Below are 20,279 nucleotides of genomic sequence, written 5' to 3'. Positions count from 1 at the left end.
AAGATTTCGCACCAACTACACTCCACGGTCGCAAAGTTAATGCTCTTACGACCCCCATACGGGCAACACTCGAACAGGTTTGTGAGATAAAAATCGCACCTCCCCGGCGGGGAATCGAACCCCGGTCTCCCGCGTGACAGGCGGGGATACTAACCACTATACTACCGAGGAAGACGCAGCTAGCGTCTCGAATGCACAATTATGTTACTCAAATAGCTGATACATCTCAAACCTAGCCTCCTGTTACTGTCAGGGACAGCTGCTATGAAATAAAAGTATGCCCCAGGTGAGGCTCGAACTCACAACCCCGGCATTGCTCACGGCTACTGCCTTATAAGTACCGTGCGCTAACCAATTGCGCCACTGGGGCTACAACACAGCGCTCTCAGTTAGCGGTATTCACTTTGCTGCAAACCAGTGGTGGCCACAGAAACATACGATCGCCACCTGATGCCATACTGCGACTTTGGCACCTGACTACCAATGCTTCGTGCTATTCTTGTTTCATATGCTACGCTTACATGCACATCAACCGGCTCTCGTCGTCGAGAAAACGCGGGAAAACGCGCGCCTTGCCTTCTGCTACCTGTCGAACAGCGAGAGCAGATGCGTGGCAAGCTCTAAGCTCTGCAGGCGCACTGCGGCCACGCAGCTGCACGAAAGGTACCTTCCTTGGGAGCTTGCTCAGCCATGGAGAACACGTTTCTTAGCGAATTGCACTTGTCTCGTAGAAAGAAGTGCTGCCATTGGCCCTGTGGCGCAACGGATAACGCGTCTGACTACGGATCAGAAGATTCCAGGTTCGAATCCTGGCAGGGTCGGCATTTTGTTAGTTGCCGACGCGTAGCTGGGCAGTGGATTTCGTATGTCGCCGCATCGTGGAGTGCTTTGTTGCTCCTGTGCATCTCGCAGCTGCATGTCGAGTCGATCGTGGTAAATATCGCTGCCTGCAAGCGTCAGCGTAGCGTCAGTCGAGCAAAGTCGAGACAAGTCAAGCTGAGAGCTGTAGGAGATGATACGCAATTAAATACAGGCGTGTGAAAGCGACGCAGACAACACTTCCCAAGTGTCCCACGTCACGTGGCGAAGAGCGGGCGCAAGCCTAGCCAGCAGAGTGGCGCAGTGGGAGCGTGCTGGGCCCATAACCCAGAGGTCCGTGGATCGAAACCACGCTCTGCTAAAATTATTTATTTTGCGGACTGCGTCGAGCTCTATTATTACGCCCACAGCGTGGGCTGGGGTGCTTTGACTCAGCGTTAACAGCAAACCCCGTAATTCTGAAGTGTGAAGAATGCGAGAACCACTTCCTAAGATGTAGCATTTTTTAAGATTTCGCACCAACTACACTCCACGGTCGCAAAGTTAATGCTCTTACGACCCCCATACGGGCAACACTCGAACAGGTTTGTGAGATAAAAATCGCACCTCCCCGGCGGGGAATCGAACCCCGGTCTCCCGCGTGACAGGCGGGGATACTAACCACTATACTACCGAGGAAGACGCAGCTAGCGTCTCGAATGCACAATTATGTTACTCAAATAGCTGATACATCTCAAACCTAGCCTCCTGTTGCTGTCAGAGACAGCTGCTATGAAATAAAAGTATGCCCCAGGTGAGGCTCGAACTCACAACCCCGGCATTGCTCACGGCTACTGCCTTATAAGTACCGTGCGCTAACCAATTGCGCCACTGGGGCTACAACACAGCGCTCTCAGTTAGCGGTATTCACTTTGCTGCAAACCAGTGGTGGCCACAGAAACATACGATCGCCACCTGATGCCATACTGCGACTTTGGCACCTGACTACCAATGCTTCGTGCTATTCTTGTTTCATATGCTACGCTTACATGCACATCAACCGGCTCTCGTCGTCGAGAAAACGCGGGAAAACGCGCGCCTTGCCTTCTGCTACCTGTCGAACAGCGAGAGCAGATGCGTGGCAAGCTCTAAGCTCTGCAGGCGCACTGCGGCCACGCAGCTGCACGAAAGGTACCTTCCTTGGGAGCTTGCTCAGCCATGGAGAACACGTTTCTTAGCGAATTGCACTTGTCTCGTAGAAAGAAGTGCTGCCATTGGCCCTGTGGCGCAACGGATAACGCGTCTGACTACGGATCAGAAGATTCCAGGTTCGAATCCTGGCAGGGTCGGCATTTTGTTAGTTGCCGACGCGTAGCTGGGCAGTGGATTTCGTATGTCGCCGCATCGTGGAGTGCTTTGTTGCTCCTGTGCATCTCGCAGCTGCATGTCGAGTCGATCGTGGTAAATATCGCTGCCTGCAAGCGTCAGCGTAGCGTCAGTCGAGCAAAGTCGAGACAAGTCAAGCTGAGAGCTGTAGGAGATGATACGCAATTAAATACAGGCGTGTGAAAGCGACGCAGACAACACTTCCCAAGTGTCCCACGTCACGTGGCGAAGAGCGGGCGCAAGCCTAGCCAGCAGAGTGGCGCAGTGGGAGCGTGTTGGGCCCATAACCCAGAGGTCCGTGGATCGAAACCACGCTCTGCTAAAATTATTTATTTTGCGGACTGCGTCGAGCTCTATTATTACGCCCACAGCGTGGGCTGGGGTGCTTTGACTCAGCGTTAACAGCAAACCCCGTAATTCTGAAGTGTGAAGAATGCGAGAACCACTTCCTAAGATGTAGCATTTTTTAAGATTTCGCACCAACTACACTCCACGGTCGCAAAGTTAATGCTCTTACGACCCCCATACGGGCAACACTCGAACAGGTTTGTGAGATAAAAATCGCACCTCCCCGGCGGGGAATCGAACCCCGGTCTCCCGCGTGACAGGCGGGGATACTAACCACTATACTACCGAGGAAGACGCAGCTAGCGTCTCGAATGCACAATTATGTTACTCAAATAGCTGATACATCTCAAACCTAGCCTCCTGTTACTGTCAGGGACAGCTGCTATGAAATAAAAGTATGCCCCAGGTGAGGCTCGAACTCACAACCCCGGCATTGCTCACGGCTACTGCCTTATAAGTACCGTGCGCTAACCAATTGCGCCACTGGGGCTACAACACAGCGCTCTCAGTTAGCGGTATTCACTTTGCTGCAAACCAGTGGTGGCCACAGAAACATACGATCGCCACCTGATGCCATACTGCGACTTTGGCACCTGACTACCAATGCTTCGTGCTATTCTTGTTTCATATGCTACGCTTACATGCACATCAACCGGCTCTCGTCGTCGAGAAAACGCGGGAAAACGCGCGCCTTGCCTTCTGCTACCTGTCGAACAGCGAGAGCAGATGCGTGGCAAGCTCTAAGCTCTGCAGGCGCACTGCGGCCACGCAGCTGCACGAAAGGTACCTTCCTTGGGAGCTTGCTCAGCCATGGAGAACACGTTTCTTAGCGAATTGCACTTGTCTCGTAGAAAGAAGTGCTGCCATTGGCCCTGTGGCGCAACGGATAACGCGTCTGACTACGGATCAGAAGATTCCAGGTTCGAATCCTGGCAGGGTCGGCATTTTGTTAGTTGCCGACGCGTAGCTGGGCAGTGGATTTCGTATGTCGCCGCATCGTGGAGTGCTTTGTTGCTCCTGTGCATCTCGCAGCTGCATGTCGAGTCGATCGTGGTAAATATCGCTGCCTGCAAGCGTCAGCGTAGCGTCAGTCGAGCAAAGTCGAGACAAGTCAAGCTGAGAGCTGTAGGAGATGATACGCAATTAAATACAGGCGTGTGAAAGCGACGCAGACAACACTTCCCAAGTGTCCCACGTCACGTGGCGAAGAGCGGGCGCAAGCCTAGCCAGCAGAGTGGCGCAGTGGGAGCGTGCTGGGCCCATAACCCAGAGGTCCGTGGATCGAAACCACGCTCTGCTAAAATTATTTATTTTGCGGACTGCGTCGAGCTCTATTATTACGCCCACAGCGTGGGCTGGGGTGCTTTGACTCAGCGTTAACAGCAAACCCCGTAATTCTGAAGTGTGAAGAATGCGAGAACCACTTCCTAAGATGTAGCATTTTTTAAGATTTCGCACCAACTACACTCCACGGTCGCAAAGTTAATGCTCTTACGACCCCCATACGGGCAACACTCGAACAGGTTTGTGAGATAAAAATCGCACCTCCCCGGCGGGGAATCGAACCCCGGTCTCCCGCGTGACAGGCGGGGATACTAACCACTATACTACCGAGGAAGACGCAGCTAGCGTCTCGAATGCACAATTATGTTACTCAAATAGCTGATACATCTCAAACCTAGCCTCCTGTTACTGTCAGGGACAGCTGCTATGAAATAAAAGTATGCCCCAGGTGAGGCTCGAACTCACAACCCCGGCATTGCTCACGGCTACTGCCTTATAAGTACCGTGCGCTAACCAATTGCGCCACTGGGGCTACAACACAGCGCTCTCAGTTAGCGGTATTCACTTTGCTGCAAACCAGTGGTGGCCACAGAAACATACGATCGCCACCTGATGCCATACTGCGACTTTGGCACCTGACTACCAATGCTTCGTGCTATTCTTGTTTCATATGCTACGCTTACATGCACATCAACCGGCTCTCGTCGTCGAGAAAACGCGGGAAAACGCGCGCCTTGCCTTCTGCTACCTGTCGAACAGCGAGAGCAGATGCGTGGCAAGCTCTAAGCTCTGCAGGCGCACTGCGGCCACGCAGCTGCACGAAAGGTACCTTCCTTGGGAGCTTGCTCAGCCATGGAGAACACGTTTCTTAGCGAATTGCACTTGTCTCGTAGAAAGAAGTGCTGCCATTGGCCCTGTGGCGCAACGGATAACGCGTCTGACTACGGATCAGAAGATTCCAGGTTCGAATCCTGGCAGGGTCGGCATTTTGTTAGTTGCCGACGCGTAGCTGGGCAGTGGATTTCGTATGTCGCCGCATCGTGGAGTGCTTTGTTGCTCCTGTGCATCTCGCAGCTGCATGTCGAGTCGATCGTGGTAAATATCGCTGCCTGCAAGCGTCAGCGTAGCGTCAGTCGAGCAAAGTCGAGACAAGTCAAGCTGAGAGCTGTAGGAGATGATACGCAATTAAATACAGGCGTGTGAAAGCGACGCAGACAACACTTCCCAAGTGTCCCACGTCACGTGGCGAAGAGCGGGCGCAAGCCTAGCCAGCAGAGTGGCGCAGTGGGAGCGTGCTGGGCCCATAACCCAGAGGTCCGTGGATCGAAACCACGCTCTGCTAAAATTATTTATTTTGCGGACTGCGTCGAGCTCTATTATTACGCCCACAGCGTGGGCTGGGGTGCTTTGACTCAGCGTTAACAGCAAACCCCGTAATTCTGAAGTGTGAAGAATGCGAGAACCACTTCCTAAGATGTAGCATTTTTTAAGATTTCGCACCAACTACACTCCACGGTCGCAAAGTTAATGCTCTTACGACCCCCATACGGGCAACACTCGAACAGGTTTGTGAGATAAAAATCGCACCTCCCCGGCGGGGAATCGAACCCCGGTCTCCCGCGTGACAGGCGGGGATACTAACCACTATACTACCGAGGAAGACGCAGCTAGCGTCTCGAATGCACAATTATGTTACTCAAATAGCTGATACATCTCAAACCTAGCCTCCTGTTGCTGTCAGAGACAGCTGCTATGAAATAAAAGTATGCCCCAGGTGAGGCTCGAACTCACAACCCCGGCATTGCTCACGGCTACTGCCTTATAAGTACCGTGCGCTAACCAATTGCGCCACTGGGGCTACAACACAGCGCTCTCAGTTAGCGGTATTCACTTTGCTGCAAACCAGTGGTGGCCACAGAAACATACGATCGCCACCTGATGCCATACTGCGACTTTGGCACCTGACTACCAATGCTTCGTGCTATTCTTGTTTCATATGCTACGCTTACATGCACATCAACCGGCTCTCGTCGTCGAGAAAACGCGGGAAAACGCGCGCCTTGCCTTCTGCTACCTGTCGAACAGCGAGAGCAGATGCGTGGCAAGCTCTAAGCTCTGCAGGCGCACTGCGGCCACGCAGCTGCACGAAAGGTACCTTCCTTGGGAGCTTGCTCAGCCATGGAGAACACGTTTCTTAGCGAATTGCACTTGTCTCGTAGAAAGAAGTGCTGCCATTGGCCCTGTGGCGCAACGGATAACGCGTCTGACTACGGATCAGAAGATTCCAGGTTCGAATCCTGGCAGGGTCGGCATTTTGTTAGTTGCCGACGCGTAGCTGGGCAGTGGATTTCGTATGTCGCCGCATCGTGGAGTGCTTTGTTGCTCCTGTGCATCTCGCAGCTGCATGTCGAGTCGATCGTGGTAAATATCGCTGCCTGCAAGCGTCAGCGTAGCGTCAGTCGAGCAAAGTCGAGACAAGTCAAGCTGAGAGCTGTAGGAGATGATACGCAATTAAATACAGGCGTGTGAAAGCGACGCAGACAACACTTCCCAAGTGTCCCACGTCACGTGGCGAAGAGCGGGCGCAAGCCTAGCCAGCAGGGTGGCGCAGTGGGAGCGTGCTGTGCCCATAACCCAGAGGTCCGTGGATCGAAACCACGCTCTGCTAAAATTATTTATTTTGCGGACTGCGTCGAGCTCTATTATTACGCCCACAGCGTGGGCTGGGGTGCTTTGACTCAGCGTTAACAGCAAACCCCGTAATTCTGAAGTGTGAAGAATGCGAGAACCACTTCCTAAGATGTAGCATTTTTTAAGATTTCGCACCAACTACACTCCACGGTCGCAAAGTTAATGCTCTTACGACCCCCATACGGGCAACACTCGAACAGGTTTGTGAGATAAAAATCGCACCTCCCCGGCGGGGAATCGAACCCCGGTCTCCCGCGTGACAGGCGGGGATACTAACCACTATACTACCGAGGATGCGCTGTAGACAGGTGCCCTTGTGCGAGAGATATGGTGCTAGTAGCCGCAAACGTCCTACACTAAGTTCGGCGAGTGATAGAGCAGCAATTAAAAATCGGATGTGCCTCCCCGGCGGGGAATCGAACCCCGGTCTCCCGCGTGACAGGCGGGGATACTAACCACTATACTACCGAGGAAGACGCAGCTAGCGTCTCGAATGCACAATTATGTTACTCAAATAGCTGATACATCTCAAACCTAGCCTCCTGTTGCTGTCAGAGACAGCTGCTATGAAATAAAAGTATGCCCCAGGTGAGGCTCGAACTCACAACCCCGGCATTGCTCACGGCTACTGCCTTATAAGTACCGTGCGCTAACCAATTGCGCCACTGGGGCTACAACACAGCGCTCTCAGTTAGCGGTATTCACTTTGCTGCAAACCAGTGGTGGCCACAGAAACATACGATCGCCACCTGATGCCATACTGCGACTTTGGCACCTGACTACCAATGCTTCGTGCTATTCTTGTTTCATATGCTACGCTTACATGCACATCAACCGGCTCTCGTCGTCGAGAAAACGCGGGAAAACGCGCGCCTTGCCTTCTGCTACCTGTCGAACAGCGAGAGCAGATGCGTGGCAAGCTCTAAGCTCTGCAGGCGCACTGCGGCCACGCAGCTGCACGAAAGGTACCTTCCTTGGGAGCTTGCTCAGCCATGGAGAACACGTTTCTTAGCGAATTGCACTTGTCTCGTAGAAAGAAGTGCTGCCATTGGCCCTGTGGCGCAACGGATAACGCGTCTGACTACGGATCAGAAGATTCCAGGTTCGAATCCTGGCAGCGTCGGCATTTTGTTAGTTGCCGACGCGTAGCTGGGCAGTGGATTTCGTATGTCGCCGCATCGTGGAGTGCTTTGTTGCTCCTGTGCATCTCGCAGCTGCATGTCGAGTCGATCGTGGTAAATATCGCTGCCTGCAAGCGTCAGCGTAGCGTCAGTCGAGCAAAGTCGAGACAAGTCAAGCTGAGAGCTGTAGGAGATGATACGCAATTAAATACAGGCGTGTGAAAGCGACGCAGACAACACTTCCCAAGTGTCCCACGTCACGTGGCGAAGAGCGGGCGCAAGCCTAGCCAGCAGAGTGGCGCAGTGGGAGCGTGCTGGGCCCATAACCCAGAGGTCCGTGGATCGAAACCACGCTCTGCTAAAACTATTTATTTTGCGGACTGCGTCGAGCTCTATTATTACGCCCACAGCGTGGGCTGGGGTGCTTTGACTCAGCGTTAACAGCAAACCCCGTAATTCTGAAGTGTGAAGAATGCGAGAACCACTTCCTAAGATGTAGCATTTTTTAAGATTTCGCACCAACTACACTCCACGGTCGCAAAGTTAATGCTCTTACGACCCCCATACGGGCAACACTCGAACAGGTTTGTGAGATAAAAATCGCACCTCCCCGGCGGGGAATCGAACCCCGGTCTCCCGCGTGACAGGCGGGGATACTAACCACTATACTACCGAGGAAGACGCAGCTAGCGTCTCGAATGCACAATTATGTTACTCAAATAGCTGATACATCTCAAACCTAGCCTCCTGTTGCTGTCAGGGACAGCTGCTATGAAATAAAAGTATGCCCCAGGTGAGGCTCGAACTCACAACCCCGGCATTGCTCACGGCTACTGCCTTATAAGTACCGTGCGCTAACCAATTGCGCCACTGGGGCTACAACACAGCGCTCTCAGTTAGCGGTATTCACTTTGCTGCAAACCAGTGGTGGCCACAGAAACATACGATCGCCACCTGATGCCATACTGCGACTTTGGCACCTGACTACCAATGCTTCGTGCTATTCTTGTTTCATATGCTACGCTTACATGCACATCAACCGGCTCTCGTCGTCGAGAAAACGCGGGAAAACGCGCGCCTTGCCTTCTGCTACCTGTCGAACAGCGAGAGCAGATGCGTGGCAAGCTCTAAGCTCTGCAGGCGCACTGCGGCCACGCAGCTGCACGAAAGGTACCTTCCTTGGGAGCTTGCTCAGCCATGGAGAACACGTTTCTTAGCGAATTGCACTTGTCTCGTAGAAAGAAGTGCTGCCATTGGCCCTGTGGCGCAACGGATAACGCGTCTGACTACGGATCAGAAGATTCCAGGTTCGAATCCTGGCAGGGTCGGCATTTTGTTAGTTGCCGACGCGTAGCTGGGCAGTGGATTTCGTATGTCGCCGCATCGTGGAGTGCTTTGTTGCTCCTGTGCATCTCGCAGCTGCATGTCGAGTCGATCGTGGTAAATATCGCTGCCTGCAAGCGTCAGCGTAGCGTCAGTCGAGCAAAGTCGAGACAAGTCAAGCTGAGAGCTGTAGGAGATGATACGCAATTAAATACAGGCGTGTGAAAGCGACGCAGACAACACTTCCCAAGTGTCCCACGTCACGTGGCGAAGAGCGGGCGCAAGCCTAGCCAGCAGGGTGGCGCAGTGGGAGCGTGCTGTGCCCATAACCCAGAGGTCCGTGGATCGAAACCACGCTCTGCTAAAATTATTTATTTTGCGGACTGCGTCGAGCTCTATTATTACGCCCACAGCGTGGGCTGGGGTGCTTTGACTCAGCGTTAACAGCAAACCCCGTAATTCTGAAGTGTGAAGAATGCGAGAACCACTTCCTAAGATGTAGCATTTTTTAAGATTTCGCACCAACTACACTCCACGGTCGCAAAGTTAATGCTCTTACGACCCCCATACGGGCAACACTCGAACAGGTTTGTGAGATAAAAATCGCACCTCCCCGGCGGGGAATCGAACCCCGGTCTCCCGCGTGACAGGCGGGGATACTAACCACTATACTACCGAGGATGCGCTGTAGACAGGTGCCCTTGTGCGAGAGATATGGTGCTAGTAGCCGCAAACGTCCTACACTAAGTTCGGCGAGTGATAGAGCAGCAATTAAAAATCGGATGTGCCTCCCCGGCGGGGAATCGAACCCCGGTCTCCCGCGTGACAGGCGGGGATACTAACCACTATACTACCGAGGAAGACGCAGCTAGCGTCTCGAATGCACAATTATGTTACTCAAATAGCTGATACATCTCAAACCTAGCCTCCTGTTGCTGTCAGAGACAGCTGCTATGAAATAAAAGTATGCCCCAGGTGAGGCTCGAACTCACAACCCCGGCATTGCTCACGGCTACTGCCTTATAAGTACCGTGCGCTAACCAATTGCGCCACTGGGGCTACAACACAGCGCTCTCAGTTAGCGGTATTCACTTTGCTGCAAACCAGTGGTGGCCACAGAAACATACGATCGCCACCTGATGCCATACTGCGACTTTGGCACCTGACTACCAATGCTTCGTGCTATTCTTGTTTCATATGCTACGCTTACATGCACATCAACCGGCTCTCGTCGTCGAGAAAACGCGGGAAAACGCGCGCCTTGCCTTCTGCTACCTGTCGAACAGCGAGAGCAGATGCGTGGCAAGCTCTAAGCTCTGCAGGCGCACTGCGGCCACGCAGCTGCACGAAAGGTACCTTCCTTGGGAGCTTGCTCAGCCATGGAGAACACGTTTCTTAGCGAATTGCACTTGTCTCGTAGAAAGAAGTGCTGCCATTGGCCCTGTGGCGCAACGGATAACGCGTCTGACTACGGATCAGAAGATTCCAGGTTCGAATCCTGGCAGCGTCGGCATTTTGTTAGTTGCCGACGCGTAGCTGGGCAGTGGATTTCGTATGTCGCCGCATCGTGGAGTGCTTTGTTGGTCCTGTGCATCTCGCAGCTGCATGTCGAGTCGATCGTGGTAAATATCGCTGCCTGCAAGCGTCAGCGTAGCGTCAGTCGAGCAAAGTCGAGACAAGTCAAGCTGAGAGCTGTAGGAGATGATACGCAATTAAATACAGGCGTGTGAAAGCGACGCAGACAACACTTCCCAAGTGTCCCACGTCACGTGGCGAAGAGCGGGCGCAAGCCTAGCCAGCAGAGTGGCGCAGTGGGAGCGTGCTGGGCCCATAACCCAGAGGTCCGTGGATCGAAACCACGCTCTGCTAAAACTATTTATTTTGCGGACTGCGTCGAGCTCTATTATTACGCCCACAGCGTGGGCTGGGGTGCTTTGACTCAGCGTTAACAGCAAACCCCGTAATTCTGAAGTGTGAAGAATGCGAGAACCACTTCCTAAGATGTAGCATTTTTTAAGATTTCGCACCAACTACACTCCACGGTCGCAAAGTTAATGCTCTTACGACCCCCATACGGGCAACACTCGAACAGGTTTGTGAGATAAAAATCGCACCTCCCCGGCGGGGAATCGAACCCCGGTCTCCCGCGTGACAGGCGGGGATACTAACCCCTATACTACCGAGGAAGACGCAGCTAGCGTCTCGAATGCACAATTATGTTACTCAAATAGCTGATACATCTCAAACCTAGCCTCCTGTTGCTGTCAGGGACAGCTGCTATGAAATAAAAGTATGCCCCAGGTGAGGCTCGAACTCACAACCCCGGCATTGCTCACGGCTACTGCCTTATAAGTACCGTGCGCTAACCAATTGCGCCACTGGGGCTACAACACAGCGCTCTCAGTTAGCGGTATTCACTTTGCTGCAAACCAGTGGTGGCCACAGAAACATACGATCGCCACCTGATGCCATACTGCGACTTTGGCACCTGACTACCAATGCTTCGTGCTATTCTTGTTTCATATGCTACGCTTACATGCACATCAACCGGCTCTCGTCGTCGAGAAAACGCGGGAAAACGCGCGCCTTGCCTTCTGCTACCTGTCGAACAGCGAGAGCAGATGCGTGGCAAGCTCTAAGCTCTGCAGGCGCACTGCGGCCACGCAGCTGCACGAAAGGTACCTTCCTTGGGAGCTTGCTCAGCCATGGAGAACACGTTTCTTAGCGAATTGCACTTGTCTCGTAGAAAGAAGTGCTGCCATTGGCCCTGTGGCGCAACGGATAACGCGTCTGACTACGGATCAGAAGATTCCAGGTTCGAATCCTGGCAGGGTCGGCATTTTGTTAGTTGCCGACGCGTAGCTGGGCAGTGGATTTCGTATGTCGCCGCATCGTGGAGTGCTTTGTTGCTCCTGTGCATCTCGCAGCTGCATGTCGAGTCGATCGTGGTAAATATCGCTGCCTGCAAGCGTCAGCGTAGCGTCAGTCGAGCAAAGTCGAGACAAGTCAAGCTGAGAGCTGTAGGAGATGATACGCAATTAAATACAGGCGTGTGAAAGCGACGCAGACAACACTTCCCAAGTGTCCCACGTCACGTGGCGAAGAGCGGGCGCAAGCCTAGCCAGCAGAGTGGCGCAGTGGGAGCGTGCTGGGCCCATAACCCAGAGGTCCGTGGATCGAAACCACGCTCTGCTAAAACTATTTATTTTGCGGACTGCGTCGAGCTCTATTATTACGCCCACAGCGTGGGCTGGGGTGCTTTGACTCAGCGTTAACAGCAAACCCCGTAATTCTGAAGTGTGAAGAATGCGAGAACCACTTCCTAAGATGTAGCATTTTTTAAGATTTCGCACCAACTACACTCCACGGTCGCAAAGTTAATGCTCTTACGACCCCCATACGGGCAACACTCGAACAGGTTTGTGAGATAAAAATCGCACCTCCCCGGCGGGGAATCGAACCCCGGTCTCCCGCGTGACAGGCGGGGATACTAACCACTATACTACCGAGGAAGACGCAGCTAGCGTCTCGAATGCACAATTATGTTACTCAAATAGCTGATACATCTCAAACCTAGCCTCCTGTTGCTGTCAGGGACAGCTGCTATGAAATAAAAGTATGCCCCAGGTGAGGCTCGAACTCACAACCCCGGCATTGCTCACGGCTACTGCCTTATAAGTACCGTGCGCTAACCAATTGCGCCACTGGGGCTACAACACAGCGCTCTCAGTTAGCGGTATTCACTTTGCTGCAAACCAGTGGTGGCCACAGAAACATACGATCGCCACCTGATGCCATACTGCGACTTTGGCACCTGACTACCAATGCTTCGTGCTATTCTTGTTTCATATGCTACGCTTACATGCACATCAACCGGCTCTCGTCGTCGAGAAAACGCGGGAAAACGCGCGCCTTGCCTTCTGCTACCTGTCGAACAGCGAGAGCAGATGCGTGGCAAGCTCTAAGCTCTGCAGGCGCACTGCGGCCACGCAGCTGCACGAAAGGTACCTTCCTTGGGAGCTTGCTCAGCCATGGAGAACACGTTTCTTAGCGAATTGCACTTGTCTCGTAGAAAGAAGTGCTGCCATTGGCCCTGTGGCGCAACGGATAACGCGTCTGACTACGGATCAGAAGATTCCAGGTTCGAATCCTGGCAGGGTCGGCATTTTGTTAGTTGCCGACGCGTAGCTGGGCAGTGGATTTCGTATGTCGCCGCATCGTGGAGTGCTTTGTTGCTCCTGTGCATCTCGCAGCTGCATGTCGAGTCGATCGTGGTAAATATCGCTGCCTGCAAGCGTCAGCGTAGCGTCAGTCGAGCAAAGTCGAGACAAGTCAAGCTGAGAGCTGTAGGAGATGATACGCAATTAAATACAGGCGTGTGAAAGCGACGCAGACAACACTTCCCAAGTGTCCCACGTCACGTGGCGAAGAGCGGGCGCAAGCCTAGCCAGCAGAGTGGCGCAGTGGGAGCGTGCTGGGCCCATAACCCAGAGGTCCGTGGATCGAAACCACGCTCTGCTAAAACTATTTATTTTGCGGACTGCGTCGAGCTCTATTATTACGCCCACAGCGTGGGCTGGGGTGCTTTGACTCAGCGTTAACAGCAAACCCCGTAATTCTGAAGTGTGAAGAATGCGAGAACCACTTCCTAAGATGTAGCATTTTTTAAGATTTCGCACCAACTACACTCCACGGTCGCAAAGTTAATGCTCTTACGACCCCCATACGGGCAACACTCGAACAGGTTTGTGAGATAAAAATCGCACCTCCCCGGCGGGGAATCGAACCCCGGTCTCCCGCGTGACAGGCGGGGATACTAACCACTATACTACCGAGGAAGACGCAGCTAGCGTCTCGAATGCACAATTATGTTACTCAAATAGCTGATACATCTCAAACCTAGCCTCCTGTTGCTGTCAGGGACAGCTGCTATGAAATAAAAGTATGCCCCAGGTGAGGCTCGAACTCACAACCCCGGCATTGCTCACGGCTACTGCCTTATAAGTACCGTGCGCTAACCAATTGCGCCACTGGGGCTACAACACAGCGCTCTCAGTTAGCGGTATTCACTTTGCTGCAAACCAGTGGTGGCCACAGAAACATACGATCGCCACCTGATGCCATACTGCGACTTTGGCACCTGACTACCAATGCTTCGTGCTATTCTTGTTTCATATGCTACGCTTACATGCACATCAACCGGCTCTCGTCGTCGAGAAAACGCGGGAAAACGCGCGCCTTGCCTTCTGCTACCTGTCGAACAGCGAGAGCAGATGCGTGGCAAGCTCTAAGCTCTGCAGGCGCACTGCGGCCACGCAGCTGCACGAAAGGTACCTTCCTTGGGAGCTTGCTCAGCCATGGAGAACACGTTTCTTAGCGAATTGCACTTGTCTCGTAGAAAGAAGTGCTGCCATTGGCCCTGTGGCGCAACGGATAACGCGTCTGACTACGGATCAGAAGATTCCAGGTTCGAATCCTGGCAGCGTCGGCATTTTGTTAGTTGCCGACGCGTAGCTGGGCAGTGGATTTCGTATGTCGCCGCATCGTGGAGTGCTTTGTTGCTCCTGTGCATCTCGCAGCTGCATGTCGAGTCGATCGTGGTAAATATCGCTGCCTGCAAGCGTCAGCGTAGCGTCAGTCGAGCAAAGTCGAGACAAGTCAAGCTGAGAGCTGTAGGAGATGATACGCAATTAAATACAGGCGTGTGAAAGCGACGCAGACAACACTTCCCAAGTGTCCCACGTCACGTGGCGAAGAGCGGGCGCAAGCCTAGCCAGCAGAGTGGCGCAGTGGGAGCGTGCTGGGCCCATAACCCAGAGGTCCGTGGATCGAAACCACGCTCTGCTAAAACTATTTATTTTGCGGACTGCGTCGAGCTCTATTATTACGCCCACAGCGTGGGCTGGGGTGCTTTGACTCAGCGTTAACAGCAAACCCCGTAATTCTGAAGTGTGAAGAATGCGAGAACCACTTCCTAAGATGTAGCATTTTTTAAGATTTCGCACCAACTACACTCCACGGTCGCAAAGTTAATGCTCTTACGACCCCCATACGGGCAACACTCGAACAGGTTTGTGAGATAAAAATCGCACCTCCCCGGCGGGGAATCGAACCCCGGTCTCCCGCGTGACAGGCGGGGATACTAACCACTATACTACCGAGGAAGACGCAGCTAGCGTCTCGAATGCACAATTATGTTACTCAAATAGCTGATACATCTCAAACCTAGCCTCCTGTTGCTGTCAGGGACAGCTGCTATGAAATAAAAGTATGCCCCAGGTGAGGCTCGAACTCACAACCCCGGCATTGCTCACGGCTACTGCCTTATAAGTACCGTGCGCTAACCAATTGCGCCACTGGGGCTACAACACAGCGCTCTCAGTTAGCGGTATTCACTTTGCTGCAAACCAGTGGTGGCCACAGAAACATACGATCGCCACCTGATGCCATACTGCGACTTTGGCACCTGACTACCAATGCTTCGTGCTATTCTTGTTTCATATGCTACGCTTACATGCACATCAACCGGCTCTCGTCGTCGAGAAAACGCGGGAAAACGCGCGCCTTGCCTTCTGCTACCTGTCGAACAGCGAGAGCAGATGCGTGGCAAGCTCTAAGCTCTGCAGGCGCACTGCGGCCACGCAGCTGCACGAAAGGTACCTTCCTTGGGAGCTTGCTCAGCCATGGAGAACACGTTTCTTAGCGAATTGCACTTGTCTCGTAGAAAGAAGTGCTGCCATTGGCCCTGTGGCGCAACGGATAACGCGTCTGACTACGGATCAGAAGATTCCAGGTTCGAATCCTGGCAGCGTCGGCATTTTGTTAGTTGCCGACGCGTAGCTGGGCAGTGGATTTCGTATGTCGCCGCATCGTGGAGTGCTTTGTTGCTCCTGTGCATCTCGCAGCTGCATGTCGAGTCGATCGTGGTAAATATCGCTGCCTGCAAGCGTCAGCGTAGCGTCAGTCGAGCAAAGTCGAGACAAGTCAAGCTGAGAGCTGTAGGAGATGATACGCAATTAAATACAGGCGTGTGAAAGCGACGCAGACAACACTTCCCAAGTGTCCCACGTCACGTGGCGAAGAGCGGGCGCAAGCCTAGCCAGCAGAGTGGCGCAGTGGGAGCGTGCTGGGCCCATAACCCAGAGGTCCGTGGATCGAAACCACGCTCTGCTAAAACTATTTATTTTGCGGACTGCGTCGAGCTCTATTATTACGCCCACAGCGTGGGCTGGGGTGCTTTGACTCAGCGTTAACAGCAAACCCCGTAATTCTGAAGTGTGAAGAATGCGAGAACCACTTCCTAAGATGTAGCATTTTTTAAGATTTCGCACCAACTACACTCCACGGTCGCAAAGTTAATGCTCTTACGACCCCCATACGGGCAACACTCGAACAGGTTTGTGAGATAAAAATCGCACCTCCCCGGCGGGGAATCGAACCCCGGTCTCCCGCGTGACAGGCGGGGATACTAACCACTATACTACCGAGGAAGACGCAGCTAGCGTCTCGAATGCACAATTATGTTACTCAAATAGCTGATACATCTCAAACCTAGCCTCCTGTTGCTGTCAGGGACAGCTGCTATGAAATAAAAGTATGCCCCAGGTGAGGCTCGAACTCACAACCCCGGCATTGCTCACGGCTACTGCCTTATAAGTACCGTGCGCTAACCAATTGCGCCACTGGGGCTACAACACAGCGCTCTCAGTTAGCGGTATTCACTTTGCTGCAAACCAGTGGTGGCCACAGAAACATACGATCGCCACCTGATGCCATACTGCGACTTTGGCACCTGACTACCAATGCTTCGTGCTATTCTTGTTTCATATGCTACGCTTACATGCACATCAACCGGCTCTCGTCGTCGAGAAAACGCGGGAAAACGCGCGCCTTGCCTTCTGCTACCTGTCGAACAGCGAGAGCAGATGCGTGGCAAGCTCTAAGCTCTGCAGGCGCACTGCGGCCACGCAGCTGCACGAAAGGTACCTTCCTTGGGAGCTTGCTCAGCCATGGAGAACACGTTTCTTAGCGAATTGCACTTGTCTCGTAGAAAAAAGTGCTGCCATTGGCCCTGTGGCGCAACGGATAACGCGTCTGACTACGGATCAGAAGATTCCAGGTTCGAATCCTGGCAGCGTCGGCATTTTGTTAGTTGCCGACGCGTAGCTGGGCAGTGGATTTCGTATGTCGCCGCATCGTGGAGTGCTTTGTTGCTCCTGTGCATCTCGCAGCTGCATGTCGAGTCGATCGTGGTAAATATCGCTGCCTGCAAGCGTCAGCGTAGCGTCAGTCGAGCAAAGTCGAGACAAGTCAAGCTGAGAGCTGTAGGAGATGATACGCAATTAAATACAGGCGTGTGAAAGCGACGCAGACAACACTTCCCAAGTGTCCCACGTCACGTGGCGAAGAGCGGGCGCAAGCCTAGCCAGCAGAGTGGCGCAGTGGGAGCGTGCTGGGCCCATAACCCAGAGGTCCGTGGATCGAAACCACGCTCTGCTAAAACTATTTATTTTGCGGACTGCGTCGAGCTCTATTATTACGCCCACAGCGTGGGCTGGGGTGCTTTGACTCAGCGTTAACAGCAAACCCCGTAATTCTGAAGTGTGAAGAATGCGAGAACCACTTCCTAAGATGTAGCATTTTTTAAGATTTCGCACCAACTACACTCCACGGTCGCAAAGTTAATGCTCTTACGACCCCCATACGGGCAACACTCGAACAGGTTTGTGAGATAAAAATCGCACCTCCCCGGCGGGGAATCGAACCCCGGTCTCCCGCGTGACAGGCGGGGATACTAACCACTATACTACCGAGGAAGACGCAGCTAGCGTCTCGAATGCACAATTATGTTACTCAAATAGCTGATACATCTCAAACCTAGCCTCCTGTTGCTGTCAGGGACAGCTGCTATGAAATAAAAGTATGCCCCAGGTGAGGCTCGAACTCACAACCCCGGCATTGCTCACGGCTACTGCCTTATAAGTACCGTGCGCTAACCAATTGCGCCACTGGGGCTACAACACAGCGCTCTCAGTTAGCGGTATTCACTTTGCTGCAAACCAGTGGTGGCCACAGAAACATACGATCGCCACCTGATGCCATACTGCGACTTTGGCACCTGACTACCAATGCTTCGTGCTATTCTTGTTTCATATGCTACGCTTACATGCACATCAACCGGCTCTCGTCGTCGAGAAAACGCGGGAAAACGCGCGCCTTGCCTTCTGCTACCTGTCGAACAGCGAGAGCAGATGCGTGGCAAGCTCTAAGCTCTGCAGGCGCACTGCGGCCACGCAGCTGCACGAAAGGTACCTTCCTTGGGAGCTTGCTCAGCCATGGAGAACACGTTTCTTAGCGAATTGCACTTGTCTCGTAGAAAGAAGTGCTGCCATTGGCCCTGTGGCGCAACGGATAACGCGTCTGACTACGGATCAGAAGATTCCAGGTTCGAATCCTGGCAGGGTCGGCATTTTGTTAGTTGCCGACGCGTAGCTGGGCAGTGGATTTCGTATGTCGCCGCATCGTGGAGTGCTTTGTTGCTCCTGTGCATCTCGCAGCTGCATGTCGAGTCGATCGTGGTAAATATCGCTGCCTGCAAGCGTCAGCGTAGCGTCAGTCGAGCAAAGTCGAGACAAGTCAAGCTGAGAGCTGTAGGAGATGATACGCAATTAAATACAGGCGTGTGAAAGCGACGCAGACAACACTTCCCAAGTGTCCCACGTCACGTGGCGAAGAGCGGGCGCAAGCCTAGCCAGCAGAGTGGCGCAGTGGGAGCGTGCTGGGCCCATAACCCAGAGGTCCGTGGATCGAAACCACGCTCTGCTAAAACTATTTATTTTGCGGACTGCGTCGAGCTCTATTATTACGCCCACAGCGTGGGCTGGGGTGCTTTGACTCAGCGTTAACAGCAAACCCCGTAATTCTGAAGTGTGAAGAATGCGAGAACCACTTCCTAAGATGTAGCATTTTTTAAGATTTCGCACCAACTACACTCCACGGTCGCAAAGTTAATGCTCTTACGACCCCCATACGGGCAACACTCGAACAGGTTTGTGAGATAAAAATCGCACCTCCCCGGCGGGGAATCGAACCCCGGTCTCCCGCGTGACAGGCGGGGATACTAACCACTATACTACCGAGGAAGACGCAGCTAGCGTCTCGAATGCACAATTATGTTACTCAAATAGCTGATACATCTCAAACCTAGCCTCCTGTTGCTGTCAGGGACAGCTGCTATGAAATAAAAGTATGCCCCAGGTGAGGCTCGAACTCACAACCCCGGCATTGCTCACGGCTACTGCCTTATAAGTACCGTGCGCTAACCAATTGCGCCACTGGGGCTACAACACAGCGCTCTCAGTTAGCGGTATTCACTTTGCTGCAAACCAGTGGTGGCCACAGAAACATACGATCGCCACCTGATGCCATACTGCGACTTTGGCACCTGACTACCAATGCTTCGTGCTATTCTTGTTTCATATGCTACGCTTACATGCACATCAACCGGCTCTCGTCGTCGAGAAAACGCGGGAAAACGCGCGCCTTGCCTTCTGCTACCTGTCGAACAGCGAGAGCAGATGCGTGGCAAGCTCTAAGCTCTGCAGGCGCACTGCGGCCACGCAGCTGCACGAAAGGTACCTTCCTTGGGAGCTTGCTCAGCCATGGAGAACACGTTTCTTAGCGAATTGCACTTGTCTCGTAGAAAGAAGTGCTGCCATTGGCCCTGTGGCGCAACGGATAACGCGTCTGACTACGGATCAGAAGATTCCAGGTTCGAATCCTGGCAGGGTCGGCATTTTGTTAGTTGCCGACGCGTAGCTGGGCAGTGGATTTCGTATGTCGCCGCATCGTGGAGTGCTTTGTTGCTCCTGTGCATCTCGCAGCTGCATGTCGAGTCGATCGTGGTAAATATCGCTGCCTGCAAGCGTCAGCGTAGCGTCAGTCGAGCAAAGTCGAGAGAAGTCAAGCTGAGAGCTGTAGGAGATGATACGCAATTAAATACAGGCGTGTGAAAGCGACGCAGACAACACTTCCCAAGTGTCCCACGTCACGTGGCGAAGAGCGGGCGCAAGCCTAGCCAGCAGAGTGGCGCAGTGGGAGCGTGCTGGGCCCATAACCCAGAGGTCCGTGGATCGAAACCACGCTCTGCTAAAACTATTTATTTTGCGGACTGCGTCGAGCTCTATTATTACGCCCACAGCGTGGGCTGGGGTGCTTTGACTCAGCGTTAACAGCAAACCCCGTAATTCTGAAGTGTGAAGAATGCGAGAACCACTTCCTAAGATGTAGCATTTTTTAAGATTTCGCACCAACTACACTCCACGGTCG

The 20,279-nt window shown here is 53.1% G+C and overlaps 60 non-coding genes across 60 annotated transcripts; 28 read left to right on the top strand and 32 right to left on the bottom strand.

Annotated features, from left to right (window-relative positions):
* Window positions 1–99: 99 nt before the first annotated feature.
* On the bottom strand, window positions 100–171 carry Trnad-guc (transfer RNA aspartic acid (anticodon GUC)). The gene has a single exon. It is a non-coding gene; the product is annotated as a tRNA-Asp (tRNA).
* Window positions 172–278: 107 nt separating this feature from the next.
* Trnai-uau (transfer RNA isoleucine (anticodon UAU)) lies at window positions 279–370 on the bottom strand. The gene is given in 2 exon segments: window positions 279–314; window positions 333–370. It is a non-coding gene; the product is annotated as a tRNA-Ile (tRNA).
* Window positions 371–748: 378 nt separating this feature from the next.
* On the top strand, window positions 749–821 carry Trnar-acg (transfer RNA arginine (anticodon ACG)). The gene has a single exon. It is a non-coding gene; the product is annotated as a tRNA-Arg (tRNA).
* Window positions 822–1,108: 287 nt separating this feature from the next.
* Window positions 1,109–1,180, top strand: Trnam-cau (transfer RNA methionine (anticodon CAU)). The gene has a single exon. It is a non-coding gene; the product is annotated as a tRNA-Met (tRNA).
* A 245-nt stretch (window positions 1,181–1,425) lies between these two features.
* On the bottom strand, window positions 1,426–1,497 carry Trnad-guc (transfer RNA aspartic acid (anticodon GUC)). The gene has a single exon. It is a non-coding gene; the product is annotated as a tRNA-Asp (tRNA).
* A 107-nt stretch (window positions 1,498–1,604) lies between these two features.
* Trnai-uau (transfer RNA isoleucine (anticodon UAU)) lies at window positions 1,605–1,696 on the bottom strand. The gene is given in 2 exon segments: window positions 1,605–1,640; window positions 1,659–1,696. It is a non-coding gene; the product is annotated as a tRNA-Ile (tRNA).
* Window positions 1,697–2,074: 378 nt separating this feature from the next.
* Window positions 2,075–2,147, top strand: Trnar-acg (transfer RNA arginine (anticodon ACG)). The gene has a single exon. It is a non-coding gene; the product is annotated as a tRNA-Arg (tRNA).
* Window positions 2,148–2,434: 287 nt separating this feature from the next.
* Trnam-cau (transfer RNA methionine (anticodon CAU)) lies at window positions 2,435–2,506 on the top strand. The gene has a single exon. It is a non-coding gene; the product is annotated as a tRNA-Met (tRNA).
* A 245-nt stretch (window positions 2,507–2,751) lies between these two features.
* Window positions 2,752–2,823, bottom strand: Trnad-guc (transfer RNA aspartic acid (anticodon GUC)). The gene has a single exon. It is a non-coding gene; the product is annotated as a tRNA-Asp (tRNA).
* Window positions 2,824–2,930: 107 nt separating this feature from the next.
* Trnai-uau (transfer RNA isoleucine (anticodon UAU)) lies at window positions 2,931–3,022 on the bottom strand. The gene is given in 2 exon segments: window positions 2,931–2,966; window positions 2,985–3,022. It is a non-coding gene; the product is annotated as a tRNA-Ile (tRNA).
* Window positions 3,023–3,400: 378 nt separating this feature from the next.
* On the top strand, window positions 3,401–3,473 carry Trnar-acg (transfer RNA arginine (anticodon ACG)). Its single transcript has one exon. It is a non-coding gene; the product is annotated as a tRNA-Arg (tRNA).
* A 287-nt stretch (window positions 3,474–3,760) lies between these two features.
* Window positions 3,761–3,832, top strand: Trnam-cau (transfer RNA methionine (anticodon CAU)). The gene has a single exon. It is a non-coding gene; the product is annotated as a tRNA-Met (tRNA).
* A 245-nt stretch (window positions 3,833–4,077) lies between these two features.
* Window positions 4,078–4,149, bottom strand: Trnad-guc (transfer RNA aspartic acid (anticodon GUC)). The gene has a single exon. It is a non-coding gene; the product is annotated as a tRNA-Asp (tRNA).
* Window positions 4,150–4,256: 107 nt separating this feature from the next.
* Trnai-uau (transfer RNA isoleucine (anticodon UAU)) lies at window positions 4,257–4,348 on the bottom strand. The gene is given in 2 exon segments: window positions 4,257–4,292; window positions 4,311–4,348. It is a non-coding gene; the product is annotated as a tRNA-Ile (tRNA).
* Window positions 4,349–4,726: 378 nt separating this feature from the next.
* Trnar-acg (transfer RNA arginine (anticodon ACG)) lies at window positions 4,727–4,799 on the top strand. The gene has a single exon. It is a non-coding gene; the product is annotated as a tRNA-Arg (tRNA).
* A 287-nt stretch (window positions 4,800–5,086) lies between these two features.
* Trnam-cau (transfer RNA methionine (anticodon CAU)) lies at window positions 5,087–5,158 on the top strand. The gene has a single exon. It is a non-coding gene; the product is annotated as a tRNA-Met (tRNA).
* Window positions 5,159–5,403: 245 nt separating this feature from the next.
* Window positions 5,404–5,475, bottom strand: Trnad-guc (transfer RNA aspartic acid (anticodon GUC)). The gene has a single exon. It is a non-coding gene; the product is annotated as a tRNA-Asp (tRNA).
* A 107-nt stretch (window positions 5,476–5,582) lies between these two features.
* On the bottom strand, window positions 5,583–5,674 carry Trnai-uau (transfer RNA isoleucine (anticodon UAU)). Its single transcript is given in 2 exon segments — window positions 5,583–5,618; window positions 5,637–5,674. It is a non-coding gene; the product is annotated as a tRNA-Ile (tRNA).
* Window positions 5,675–6,052: 378 nt separating this feature from the next.
* On the top strand, window positions 6,053–6,125 carry Trnar-acg (transfer RNA arginine (anticodon ACG)). Its single transcript has one exon. It is a non-coding gene; the product is annotated as a tRNA-Arg (tRNA).
* A 604-nt stretch (window positions 6,126–6,729) lies between these two features.
* Trnad-guc (transfer RNA aspartic acid (anticodon GUC)) lies at window positions 6,730–6,801 on the bottom strand. The gene has a single exon. It is a non-coding gene; the product is annotated as a tRNA-Asp (tRNA).
* A 107-nt stretch (window positions 6,802–6,908) lies between these two features.
* Window positions 6,909–6,980, bottom strand: Trnad-guc (transfer RNA aspartic acid (anticodon GUC)). Its single transcript has one exon. It is a non-coding gene; the product is annotated as a tRNA-Asp (tRNA).
* A 107-nt stretch (window positions 6,981–7,087) lies between these two features.
* Trnai-uau (transfer RNA isoleucine (anticodon UAU)) lies at window positions 7,088–7,179 on the bottom strand. Its single transcript is given in 2 exon segments — window positions 7,088–7,123; window positions 7,142–7,179. It is a non-coding gene; the product is annotated as a tRNA-Ile (tRNA).
* Window positions 7,180–7,557: 378 nt separating this feature from the next.
* Window positions 7,558–7,630, top strand: Trnar-acg (transfer RNA arginine (anticodon ACG)). Its single transcript has one exon. It is a non-coding gene; the product is annotated as a tRNA-Arg (tRNA).
* A 287-nt stretch (window positions 7,631–7,917) lies between these two features.
* On the top strand, window positions 7,918–7,989 carry Trnam-cau (transfer RNA methionine (anticodon CAU)). Its single transcript has one exon. It is a non-coding gene; the product is annotated as a tRNA-Met (tRNA).
* Window positions 7,990–8,234: 245 nt separating this feature from the next.
* Window positions 8,235–8,306, bottom strand: Trnad-guc (transfer RNA aspartic acid (anticodon GUC)). The gene has a single exon. It is a non-coding gene; the product is annotated as a tRNA-Asp (tRNA).
* Window positions 8,307–8,413: 107 nt separating this feature from the next.
* On the bottom strand, window positions 8,414–8,505 carry Trnai-uau (transfer RNA isoleucine (anticodon UAU)). The gene is given in 2 exon segments: window positions 8,414–8,449; window positions 8,468–8,505. It is a non-coding gene; the product is annotated as a tRNA-Ile (tRNA).
* A 378-nt stretch (window positions 8,506–8,883) lies between these two features.
* Window positions 8,884–8,956, top strand: Trnar-acg (transfer RNA arginine (anticodon ACG)). The gene has a single exon. It is a non-coding gene; the product is annotated as a tRNA-Arg (tRNA).
* A 604-nt stretch (window positions 8,957–9,560) lies between these two features.
* Window positions 9,561–9,632, bottom strand: Trnad-guc (transfer RNA aspartic acid (anticodon GUC)). Its single transcript has one exon. It is a non-coding gene; the product is annotated as a tRNA-Asp (tRNA).
* A 107-nt stretch (window positions 9,633–9,739) lies between these two features.
* On the bottom strand, window positions 9,740–9,811 carry Trnad-guc (transfer RNA aspartic acid (anticodon GUC)). Its single transcript has one exon. It is a non-coding gene; the product is annotated as a tRNA-Asp (tRNA).
* Window positions 9,812–9,918: 107 nt separating this feature from the next.
* Window positions 9,919–10,010, bottom strand: Trnai-uau (transfer RNA isoleucine (anticodon UAU)). The gene is given in 2 exon segments: window positions 9,919–9,954; window positions 9,973–10,010. It is a non-coding gene; the product is annotated as a tRNA-Ile (tRNA).
* A 378-nt stretch (window positions 10,011–10,388) lies between these two features.
* Window positions 10,389–10,461, top strand: Trnar-acg (transfer RNA arginine (anticodon ACG)). The gene has a single exon. It is a non-coding gene; the product is annotated as a tRNA-Arg (tRNA).
* A 287-nt stretch (window positions 10,462–10,748) lies between these two features.
* Window positions 10,749–10,820, top strand: Trnam-cau (transfer RNA methionine (anticodon CAU)). Its single transcript has one exon. It is a non-coding gene; the product is annotated as a tRNA-Met (tRNA).
* Window positions 10,821–11,065: 245 nt separating this feature from the next.
* On the bottom strand, window positions 11,066–11,137 carry Trnad-guc (transfer RNA aspartic acid (anticodon GUC)). Its single transcript has one exon. It is a non-coding gene; the product is annotated as a tRNA-Asp (tRNA).
* A 107-nt stretch (window positions 11,138–11,244) lies between these two features.
* On the bottom strand, window positions 11,245–11,336 carry Trnai-uau (transfer RNA isoleucine (anticodon UAU)). Its single transcript is given in 2 exon segments — window positions 11,245–11,280; window positions 11,299–11,336. It is a non-coding gene; the product is annotated as a tRNA-Ile (tRNA).
* A 378-nt stretch (window positions 11,337–11,714) lies between these two features.
* Trnar-acg (transfer RNA arginine (anticodon ACG)) lies at window positions 11,715–11,787 on the top strand. The gene has a single exon. It is a non-coding gene; the product is annotated as a tRNA-Arg (tRNA).
* Window positions 11,788–12,074: 287 nt separating this feature from the next.
* On the top strand, window positions 12,075–12,146 carry Trnam-cau (transfer RNA methionine (anticodon CAU)). Its single transcript has one exon. It is a non-coding gene; the product is annotated as a tRNA-Met (tRNA).
* A 245-nt stretch (window positions 12,147–12,391) lies between these two features.
* Trnad-guc (transfer RNA aspartic acid (anticodon GUC)) lies at window positions 12,392–12,463 on the bottom strand. Its single transcript has one exon. It is a non-coding gene; the product is annotated as a tRNA-Asp (tRNA).
* A 107-nt stretch (window positions 12,464–12,570) lies between these two features.
* On the bottom strand, window positions 12,571–12,662 carry Trnai-uau (transfer RNA isoleucine (anticodon UAU)). The gene is given in 2 exon segments: window positions 12,571–12,606; window positions 12,625–12,662. It is a non-coding gene; the product is annotated as a tRNA-Ile (tRNA).
* A 378-nt stretch (window positions 12,663–13,040) lies between these two features.
* Window positions 13,041–13,113, top strand: Trnar-acg (transfer RNA arginine (anticodon ACG)). The gene has a single exon. It is a non-coding gene; the product is annotated as a tRNA-Arg (tRNA).
* A 287-nt stretch (window positions 13,114–13,400) lies between these two features.
* On the top strand, window positions 13,401–13,472 carry Trnam-cau (transfer RNA methionine (anticodon CAU)). The gene has a single exon. It is a non-coding gene; the product is annotated as a tRNA-Met (tRNA).
* A 245-nt stretch (window positions 13,473–13,717) lies between these two features.
* On the bottom strand, window positions 13,718–13,789 carry Trnad-guc (transfer RNA aspartic acid (anticodon GUC)). The gene has a single exon. It is a non-coding gene; the product is annotated as a tRNA-Asp (tRNA).
* A 107-nt stretch (window positions 13,790–13,896) lies between these two features.
* Window positions 13,897–13,988, bottom strand: Trnai-uau (transfer RNA isoleucine (anticodon UAU)). Its single transcript is given in 2 exon segments — window positions 13,897–13,932; window positions 13,951–13,988. It is a non-coding gene; the product is annotated as a tRNA-Ile (tRNA).
* Window positions 13,989–14,366: 378 nt separating this feature from the next.
* Window positions 14,367–14,439, top strand: Trnar-acg (transfer RNA arginine (anticodon ACG)). Its single transcript has one exon. It is a non-coding gene; the product is annotated as a tRNA-Arg (tRNA).
* Window positions 14,440–14,726: 287 nt separating this feature from the next.
* Window positions 14,727–14,798, top strand: Trnam-cau (transfer RNA methionine (anticodon CAU)). The gene has a single exon. It is a non-coding gene; the product is annotated as a tRNA-Met (tRNA).
* A 245-nt stretch (window positions 14,799–15,043) lies between these two features.
* On the bottom strand, window positions 15,044–15,115 carry Trnad-guc (transfer RNA aspartic acid (anticodon GUC)). Its single transcript has one exon. It is a non-coding gene; the product is annotated as a tRNA-Asp (tRNA).
* Window positions 15,116–15,222: 107 nt separating this feature from the next.
* On the bottom strand, window positions 15,223–15,314 carry Trnai-uau (transfer RNA isoleucine (anticodon UAU)). The gene is given in 2 exon segments: window positions 15,223–15,258; window positions 15,277–15,314. It is a non-coding gene; the product is annotated as a tRNA-Ile (tRNA).
* Window positions 15,315–15,692: 378 nt separating this feature from the next.
* On the top strand, window positions 15,693–15,765 carry Trnar-acg (transfer RNA arginine (anticodon ACG)). The gene has a single exon. It is a non-coding gene; the product is annotated as a tRNA-Arg (tRNA).
* Window positions 15,766–16,052: 287 nt separating this feature from the next.
* Window positions 16,053–16,124, top strand: Trnam-cau (transfer RNA methionine (anticodon CAU)). The gene has a single exon. It is a non-coding gene; the product is annotated as a tRNA-Met (tRNA).
* Window positions 16,125–16,369: 245 nt separating this feature from the next.
* On the bottom strand, window positions 16,370–16,441 carry Trnad-guc (transfer RNA aspartic acid (anticodon GUC)). The gene has a single exon. It is a non-coding gene; the product is annotated as a tRNA-Asp (tRNA).
* Window positions 16,442–16,548: 107 nt separating this feature from the next.
* On the bottom strand, window positions 16,549–16,640 carry Trnai-uau (transfer RNA isoleucine (anticodon UAU)). The gene is given in 2 exon segments: window positions 16,549–16,584; window positions 16,603–16,640. It is a non-coding gene; the product is annotated as a tRNA-Ile (tRNA).
* A 378-nt stretch (window positions 16,641–17,018) lies between these two features.
* On the top strand, window positions 17,019–17,091 carry Trnar-acg (transfer RNA arginine (anticodon ACG)). The gene has a single exon. It is a non-coding gene; the product is annotated as a tRNA-Arg (tRNA).
* Window positions 17,092–17,378: 287 nt separating this feature from the next.
* Window positions 17,379–17,450, top strand: Trnam-cau (transfer RNA methionine (anticodon CAU)). Its single transcript has one exon. It is a non-coding gene; the product is annotated as a tRNA-Met (tRNA).
* Window positions 17,451–17,695: 245 nt separating this feature from the next.
* On the bottom strand, window positions 17,696–17,767 carry Trnad-guc (transfer RNA aspartic acid (anticodon GUC)). The gene has a single exon. It is a non-coding gene; the product is annotated as a tRNA-Asp (tRNA).
* Window positions 17,768–17,874: 107 nt separating this feature from the next.
* Window positions 17,875–17,966, bottom strand: Trnai-uau (transfer RNA isoleucine (anticodon UAU)). The gene is given in 2 exon segments: window positions 17,875–17,910; window positions 17,929–17,966. It is a non-coding gene; the product is annotated as a tRNA-Ile (tRNA).
* Window positions 17,967–18,344: 378 nt separating this feature from the next.
* Trnar-acg (transfer RNA arginine (anticodon ACG)) lies at window positions 18,345–18,417 on the top strand. The gene has a single exon. It is a non-coding gene; the product is annotated as a tRNA-Arg (tRNA).
* A 287-nt stretch (window positions 18,418–18,704) lies between these two features.
* Trnam-cau (transfer RNA methionine (anticodon CAU)) lies at window positions 18,705–18,776 on the top strand. The gene has a single exon. It is a non-coding gene; the product is annotated as a tRNA-Met (tRNA).
* A 245-nt stretch (window positions 18,777–19,021) lies between these two features.
* Trnad-guc (transfer RNA aspartic acid (anticodon GUC)) lies at window positions 19,022–19,093 on the bottom strand. Its single transcript has one exon. It is a non-coding gene; the product is annotated as a tRNA-Asp (tRNA).
* Window positions 19,094–19,200: 107 nt separating this feature from the next.
* On the bottom strand, window positions 19,201–19,292 carry Trnai-uau (transfer RNA isoleucine (anticodon UAU)). The gene is given in 2 exon segments: window positions 19,201–19,236; window positions 19,255–19,292. It is a non-coding gene; the product is annotated as a tRNA-Ile (tRNA).
* A 378-nt stretch (window positions 19,293–19,670) lies between these two features.
* On the top strand, window positions 19,671–19,743 carry Trnar-acg (transfer RNA arginine (anticodon ACG)). Its single transcript has one exon. It is a non-coding gene; the product is annotated as a tRNA-Arg (tRNA).
* A 287-nt stretch (window positions 19,744–20,030) lies between these two features.
* On the top strand, window positions 20,031–20,102 carry Trnam-cau (transfer RNA methionine (anticodon CAU)). The gene has a single exon. It is a non-coding gene; the product is annotated as a tRNA-Met (tRNA).
* Window positions 20,103–20,279: the final 177 nt, after the last annotated feature.

Source organism: Schistocerca serialis, unplaced genomic scaffold (genome assembly GCF_023864345.2).
Source record: "Schistocerca serialis cubense isolate TAMUIC-IGC-003099 unplaced genomic scaffold, iqSchSeri2.2 HiC_scaffold_1265, whole genome shotgun sequence".
Lineage (NCBI taxonomy): Eukaryota > Metazoa > Arthropoda > Insecta > Orthoptera > Acrididae > Schistocerca > Schistocerca serialis.
Note: the sequence above shows the minus strand (reverse complement) of the source record. Positions and strands in the feature narration are given on the sequence as shown.